Source organism: Panthera uncia, chromosome E3 (assembly GCF_023721935.1).
Source record: "Panthera uncia isolate 11264 chromosome E3, Puncia_PCG_1.0, whole genome shotgun sequence".
Taxonomy (NCBI): domain Eukaryota; kingdom Metazoa; phylum Chordata; class Mammalia; order Carnivora; family Felidae; genus Panthera; species Panthera uncia.
Genome location: NC_064815.1, coordinates 10,827,546 through 10,834,607, shown reverse-complemented (window position 1 = coordinate 10,834,607; position 7,062 = coordinate 10,827,546). Strand labels below are relative to the sequence as shown.

The window sequence follows — 7,062 nt, the reverse complement described above, 5'->3', positions numbered from 1 at the left end:
GTCTTTGCGTACGTCGTGACGCAATCTTCCACCCGTTCCTCCCCGCCCCTCTTCAATTCTCCCTCCTGGAGTCGGCGGCCTGCGGGGTTACCGGAAGTGATGATGCAGGAGGCGATGGAGGGGGCGGGGTTTGGGGGCGGCTGCCGCCGGTGGGCCGCAGATGAAGAGGAGGCGGCGGCAGTGGTGGAAGAAGAGGCGGCGGCGGCGCGGGTAGGGAGCCTGGAAACGCGAGCGGGGATGGTAGGTGGTTTGGACCCGCCGGGCCGCCGTCGTTTCCAGAAAGGGTTTGACTGGAGGAACCTCTGGAGCAGCTGTGAGTTTGGGGGGGGGGCTTTTGAGGAAAAGGGGGGAGCATTGAGAGATGAAGGGGCGGGGGTTGGGTACCTTCGAGAAAAGGGGGTGGAAGGGGAGGAGTGGAAATCAGCGCCTTGTCTGGACTGGTCCCTTTGGAGGAAGAGGCTGTGAGGGGAGCCTGTGGCGTGTCAGCCGCAGGGCTCAAGAAAACTTACCTACGGTCCCTGCCTCCCTACCGCCAGCACCCCTCAACCTAGGCCTGGGGATCTGGGGGCTGGAGCTGCCCTGGAGAGGGTGCAGACTCTGGTTCTATGCCCCGGGTAAGCGCCGTAAGGTAGGAGTCCAAGCGGGAGGTGGTGGGTGAATCTCCAGCTCCCTCCTCCCTCATTTCACTCCCCACCCCCATCCTTCTCTTTAATCATTAACAGCCCTGGAATTAAGGGGCTCAGACCTGAAGGCCTTTCTATGCACCTTTGCTACAAACGATAACCATCTGTGCCTGAGGTAATGGGGCTGGAAGCTTTGCCCGTGTCCTGTATAGGAAGTGGTACGGGGTGACAAATGTATTGTTTTTTTTCCATTCCCTTTCACCCCTTTTCTTCTCCCATATACACCCCTCGTTTCCACTTCAGTTCTCTGTGGCTAGGTGGTAATCATGGTGGTTTTTCTTTTTTCTTTCTTTTTTCCCCCCCTTTATGTCACTTGGTACCTTGATTACCTCTTTCGAATTTGGTGTTCAGCCTTTATCCCAGATCTTACTGCAAGCTTTGTAATACTTCAGTTACAGGCTGTGTCACATTGGGAGTACCTCTGAATGCCTGGTAGCTCCAAATTAAGATGAGCATTTTCTCCTATGAATACTGGAATTCCTAAGGCCTTGCAAGGATTCCTAAATGGCATCATAGCCCAGGAATCAAAGTCTCTTGTTCTAAATACTTTATGTGTGAGGAATTTACATGTTGTCAACTCTTTCCAAAATGATTTGATGTTAGGCTAATTCTGGATTTCTGTGTTTCTCTCCACCCACACTTCATGATGCACTTCAGAGAACAGAAAACCCCGTATTACTTTTTTGTTTCTGCAGTTGGACAATAGGTTTTTAATCTTTTTCTACATTTGTTGGTCACACAAGTCTTCAGTGGCACATATGATTTGTGCTGATTTCCATCTTATTTAGCTGATTCTTTGTGTATAGGTGGTCTTAAATGAGAAAATGTGTGTTGTTTTAAAGAAGAATACAAACCAATAACGGATGTGCAAAAATTATTTGAACAAGGCAGATAATGACTGGAAAGATCTCTTTATGGATGTTCTCTTGGCTTAAAAAAAAAAAATCAAGTAGTGCTCTTTTAGCTTGTCTTAGAAGTTTTAGAGTGAAATGTAAGAATTCCTATTTTGGTGTTGATATTTTCTTTGGAAATCTGTTGAATGTTGAACTGTGTTTTCTGAAGAACTTTAATAGATAGTGCCTAAATATTAGAGATCCTTTGATTAGAAAGTGTCCATAAATCCGGGCCCTCTATAACTGAGTTTATATGCATATTGCTAGGAGAATTATCATAACGGGTCCCATCCGACTCATTAGGGCTTTCAAGCCTGATAAAACAGAATATTTAATGCCTTGATTGTGCAAGTAACAGCTTGTTTATGTGTTTCACAGAACTGTAACAAAAAGAATGACTACTGTTCTCACCTTAATTGATTTGGAACCATTGTATAAAAAGTCCAAAATTCATTCATTCAGCAAGCATTATTGACGAGCAAGTAAGTGCTAGCCAGTATTTTGGGTTCTGGGTGGGCAAAGGTGAACACAATCATAAGGTCTGAGCTTTCATGGAGCTTACATTAGAGAGTGTGGGGACAGAGAATAAATAAGCAAATAAATCAGATTTTAATAAATGCTGAAGGAAGTAGAGTGATGTGATAGAAAGTGATTGGGATGCAGTCAAGGAAGACCTTTCTTGAGGAGGTAACACTCAAGCTGAGCTTTATTTTTTTTATTTTTATTTTTTTCAAGCTGAGCTTTAAATAAAAAGAAGCCAGCCATGCAAATATAGGGGAAGAGCCTTCCAGCCTCTCGGACTAGCTAGTGCAGAAACTGGCTGAAGTGACTTTGGCAAGTTCCAGGGTCTGGGAAGAAAGGGGTGGGGTGGAAAGGGGGTAGGGAGGTGAGGGAGGATGGGAAAGAGGAGGCAGTAACAGCCAGAGCCTAGTGAGCAAAGAGGAAATGAAAAAAGTCTAGGTCAGAGAGGTAGAGGCTAGGCTCAGAACAGGTAGGCAAAATAAGAGCAAGAAGAAGGAAATAGAAAGTGATGCTCCTTTTTGATCAATTCTATTTCCTTTCGTAGAGTATTATCACTTACTGTTTTGCAGGTACTGTTGGACTGTTGGCAATTAAAAAAAAAAAAAGTTGCCCTGCTGAGAGTGGGAGAGGAGCCGTCTGTGGTCACCTGGGTCTTTTCTGGCAGATAAATGTCAAGCTGTGTTCAGAATTCAACAAAATGTTCAACTGAGAGCACACTTTTTCTCCTTAGAGGATTTTGTCTTGTATGCTATTTAAAATTGCATAGTGGGTACCCTGAATATGTTCTAGTAAATGAATCCTCCTTTGCTTCCAGCTGTGTATGAATTTAGGGTTGAAGGTCGGGCAAGTGATAATAATATAACCCTGTTGGTCTACAAAGATGTCCATCAGGATCTAAGTTTGAAGTTGTTTTTTGTAGGGAGGCAGGTTTTATGTTGCAACACTTCCACTCTTGTCTGGTCTGCCTGATGACTAATAACACTGAGCTGAGGTGTAGGTTGGTGCTAAAAGTTCACTCGGTGGATTACAGTAGATAAATGACCATTGTGGGCTGAATCCCACTATGTCGGCATCTTTGGGCTGGCATGTAACCAGGGGATGTAACCTACTTTTGCCTTCTGTTGGGGCCATTCATCTCCAATAGTCAGCTGCTTTTCAGCCTCACCTTGACCAGATTGTCCACTTGAGAAGCCCAATCAGGACTCCTCCTTGATTTGGCCCTCTTCTGCCATGTCACAGTGGGCTGAAACAGAAAGAATACGCTGTTTTCTTCTTTTGAACCCCACAACAGTGACTAGTGTGTTCTTTGAGTGAATTGGCCCTTTGAGCCATGTGGTTGAGAGACTTAAATGTTGCTTGGGCTGTTTGTAGTAAAGTCGGTATTAGAAATGCTAAGTAAAACCTTTTAGTGTTTGGGGGAAAACAAATCTGAAATTGAGGACTTGTCACCTGTTTTAAGTTCTGCTACTTTAGTAGAATTGGTAGGTGGATTGCCAGAACTAACGAATAGGGCTTGCTGGGCAGTCCTCAGGGTAATGAGGGGGGTGGAATAGAGCCTGGTACTGAATTACTGAATTCCGACTTGAATACCAATGGAAAGTCTTTTAGTTAGCAAGCAAGTGACTGAAGTGAACAGCTAGGACCAGGAAAACAATAGACTCCACTCTTCTGTACTGCAGACTAAGTCAAAGATTGGAGAACTGATGATATGTATATATATATATATAATATATATAGGTTAAATATATATATATAAATAATATATATAGGTTAAATATATATATGATATATATAGGTTAAATATATATATGATATATATAGGTTAAATATATATATATATAATATATATGTTAAATATATATATGTTAAATATATATATATATATTATATATATATAGGTCTAGGTTAAAGAGTTTTGGACTTTGTATGCTAATGCTGGGCTTCAGATGCTCTGGCCAATGGATTATTAAGCTGTCTACTATTCATCTTCATTTCAATGGCTTATTATAACTCAGGTATGAAAATATCCTGTAGGTTGAAATATTATCAGCTAGTTTGTAGACTAGTGGCTCTTTTCTAATTTCTGAAAGGGGGTGGATACGTAGGAGGGGACTTGAACATGGGGAGAAGCCATTGACTCCTACGTTGGCCACTGATTGTGTTTGGGGAAAGAATCCACCAATCTAAATGAATGTGGAGTCTTGGAGTTGAGCTGGCCTTTTAATCTAGGGTACCAGTTGATTTCTTTCTTGAACTTTGGGGGCTTTTGGACAAACTCTTCTGAGAGGTGGGCAACCTAGGAGGCCAGTTGATGCCACTTAGTTTTGGAGTTGTATTGCAGTAGACTTAAAATTAATCTGATTTTGCTGTTTTGGTATCTGTGCTGCAGTAAGAGTTAATTGTACACTGGCTGCCAGTTGTTTTGAGGTGAAGATGTGGTAACTCAGATTGAAACAATGGTAATTACGTGGTAACTCCTATTTCCCCGGCTCTTGATAACTTACAATTACTTCTTTGTGTCTCTTTACAGATGTTGATACCAGTGAACCAGGATCAGTTCTCCCTAAATGTTGCACAGTGTTCTGAAGCTCTTTGTACAAAGGACCAGTGAGTTTGAGTTAGTGTCTTTCACTTCAAATCTAGTTTCACTGGTTCTTGTGTCTGTTTTTCTAGGTGATGGAAGGTCTTATTTCTTTTGGGAGAACAAAGAGATTATCACAGTACCTCACCATTTAATTAACGATTACAAAGTATAACTCAACATATTAATTTAGTAAAATAATGAGAAAAAGGGTTGGAAGTTCAAACTCTAATTCTTTGAAGTTGTGATATGCTGAAAGGAAAAAATGGGAGGGGGAAAGAAAGTCCCACATGATCTTCTTTTAGATGTGTGTGAATGAAACTTTATTTAAATACTGTACATCAGAATAGGGAAGATCAGTAAGTCAGTGTTGAGGTGGTGATTAGCCCTTGTTGTGGCAAAATAAGCCACCTATGGCCAGTGCCCATATACCAGCCGGAGTGCATGGAAAGGTAGGCATCATGTTAATGACTCCTCCTGACTTCCTGAGGGTGTGGCTTTGCTCAGGACTATCCTTTGAGCTGTGCTGTGTTGGGTTTTGGGCTGAATTGCAGTGTGGAAGCTTAGATTGCTATAGGAAACATTCTCTTTGTCCCTGTTGTGCCATGCTCTGCTGGAGGGCTCAACCTGAGGACTTGAGGACCGGAAATAATTCTGTAACTGAGGCCAGACCAGATATGACTGACAGAGGATCTTGGATAGTACCCCCTGCATAGTGTAGGACTTTCTGTTTTTGGAGAGTTGTTTAGCATCTTTTGTAGCTACTGCCCCAGTCTCTGCTTGTCATTCTAGGAGACAATGTGCTGGAAAGACTTGCCTCCCCTTATTTTATTAATAGATTGCTTCCACCCTATCAGGACAGCAGAGTTTGGTTCTAGTTTTTAGTTCTTGTTGGTTGATGAAGGGTTTGGTCTCTCCAGTGTTGGCTTAAAGTGGGTTGGTGTGTGATCTATAATTTTGATTCTGAGCAAGAGTCAAGTGATAGCATTTAATGTATTGAATGCAGTTCATTCCTCTTTCTCCAGTTTAGGAAGAAGCCGGAAAAAGACCCTCAAAGAACCTTACTATCTGGTGTGGTGTTTGTTTCAAACTGGGCTCTTTGGAACTCTTGTGGGTTGTTGCTGGAGTACATTTGTGGTTGGGATGAGAGAGTTTTGCTGTCTCCCTTCCACTTCAGCCCACTGTGCTTCACTCTGTGAAAGTTAACTTTAATATTCTCTTATATTGGGTTTCCACAGAAGATTTCAATGGAACAAAACGTTCTGAGGCCAAAAACAGGTTGAAAAGCGGTGATTTAGTCGGGAAATGGAAATCTAGAAAGGTTACGGTAAACTTGCTTGAAGTTACAGAGCGGAGTACTGGCAACTATAGGACTAGAATCGGGCCTTCTCTGTGATAATTTTGTTTTCTCATTTACTCTACTTCATATGTGTCTTTGTAGGCACTTAGTTTGTTTGAGTTGAATTGAAATCCTTGCTGCTTGGTCTTTTATATATTCTTAGTTCTTCACTCAAACATTTTGTCACAAACTGCCGTTCTTTCAGGGAAGACTCCTTATAACCACCTTTGAAGCATATGCGAAATAAGGCTATAAGTGAGTAATGGCACCTGTAAGTAGCTGGCCCTTTCTCCTCAGTATTCCTGAAAGTGACAGTAGTTCTCTCAAATAGGAGTTGAGGCTTTATCTCTGTAATTTCTTAAGCCAGTGGGCTGTAGAGAATACCTATTCAAAATGCTGAACCAAATACACTACTTCCTTTTCCCAGTGCCTTGCCCTGGAATCCGAACAGGAAAACCTGGGTATATCCATTGACAGAACAGTTTTAGAACAGCTCTGGGAAAGAACTACAATGGCCACATTCCTTTTTTTTTTTTTTTTTTTTTCTTTCTTTGTGAAGCAAATTTGTTTTCAGTTAAACTCTAGCTTTATATCTACTTGATAACCTAGTGGCTGCTCTTTAAACTGAAAGGGAAGGGTAGGAATCCACTGCAGTGAGGGCTGGCACTCTAGTAGCCTGGGTTCTAGGTGGCAGGATCGTGGATACGCTGGAATTCCCAGGTCCTCAGAGGAGACATTTTTCTCAGTTCGAATGACACTTTCTTGCTTCCGAGTAGAATTCAAAAGTGAGAAGTGATAGAGTGAATGCCCTGTTTCCATTTTTTAGAATGTTTCCATGGTTCTTTTTCTCTAGTAAATTAGGTTTTTTTTGAAACAACTAGTCATTTGTTCAGTCATTTACTCAAAACAGTTGGTTATGGCTAATGCCTATGGTAAGGAAAAGTTTGCGGGTTTCCTAACATTTTATGAAAGAGAAAAGTCTAAAGACTTTTGAAGGATTTTATTTTATTTTATTTTATTTTATTTTATTTTATTTTATTTTAT

The 7,062-nt window shown here is 41.6% G+C and overlaps 1 protein-coding gene across 10 annotated transcripts in view; it reads left to right on the top strand.

Annotated features, from left to right (window-relative positions):
* The window catches only part of DCUN1D3 (defective in cullin neddylation 1 domain containing 3), a 39,153-nt gene that overhangs the window by 309 nt on the left and 31,782 nt on the right, over window positions 1-7,062 (top strand). The window contains exons 1-3 of one of the 10 annotated variants that reach the window (XM_049638397.1): window positions 208-313; window positions 1,955-2,058; window positions 4,629-4,715. The exons of 1 other annotated variant lie outside the window; for it this stretch is intronic. The gene's annotated coding sequence lies outside the window, so the exon portion shown is untranslated. Of the gene's footprint in view, window positions 1-158; window positions 314-396; window positions 2,059-2,667; window positions 2,842-4,628; window positions 4,716-7,062 lie in introns of those variants that run through there. 8 more of the 10 variants (XM_049638400.1, XM_049638398.1, XM_049638403.1 and 5 more) reach the window with 8 other exon arrangements.